The 592-nt window shown below is 36.0% G+C and overlaps 1 long non-coding RNA gene across 1 annotated transcript in view; it reads right to left on the bottom strand.

Moving 5' to 3' along the window:
• Positions 1-222: 222 nt before the first annotated feature.
• Positions 223-592, bottom strand: part of LOC107577465 (uncharacterized) — a 2,865-nt gene continuing 2,495 nt past the window's right edge. The window contains exon 3 of the long non-coding RNA XR_001608205.1: positions 223-324. This is a non-coding gene — a long non-coding RNA (uncharacterized lncRNA). The remainder of the gene's footprint in view (positions 325-592) is intronic.

Genomic DNA, 592 nt, shown 5'->3' with positions numbered 1-592 from the left:
AAAAAAAAAAAAGAGAAATAAAAGTCGAGCTTAGTGATATATTAGGGATATTCACAATATATTTGATATGATTTTACTGGTGATATAAGAGGCAACAAAATGATTACTGCAATGATTTTAATGTACTTCTTATTTGGCAATTACATTTCCATCATTACATGAAACAAGTTGCACCATGTATGTTTGGTTGAAACTGATGAAAAAACCTTGACTCACCAGGAAACTGTGGTGGTTGTACCAGGCAGGGTGCAGGTCTTGTCTTCAGGGTTTAGGATCTGTGGGCTGATATCCAGTGTGGTGTTCACGCTGATGACCGGACGAGCCCTAATTACACAACACAAGCAGGTATCATCAGTCTACCAATTCAGACAGGTTCCTTATACTGTAAGATGGTAGACAATCACAGACAAATCATGAACACACTCATTTAGTTTTATATGATTATTTTAGTGTAGTTTTTGACTCCCTGACCCTTAGAATTTAACAGGCTATATTTGCTGTTGTACCTTTGGGACTTCTTTATGTAAATGGTCTCTGTTATGATTGATTATCCTCATTGCATATGCCTAATTCACAGATCCATTAATAAGTA

The sequence above is a fragment of the Sinocyclocheilus grahami genome, unplaced genomic scaffold (genome assembly GCF_001515645.1).
Source record: "Sinocyclocheilus grahami isolate Dianchi unplaced genomic scaffold, SAMN03320097.WGS_v1.1 scaffold6136.1, whole genome shotgun sequence".
Taxonomy (NCBI): Eukaryota; Metazoa; Chordata; class Actinopteri; order Cypriniformes; family Cyprinidae; genus Sinocyclocheilus; species Sinocyclocheilus grahami.
Note: the sequence above shows the minus strand (reverse complement) of the source record. Positions and strands in the feature narration are given on the sequence as shown.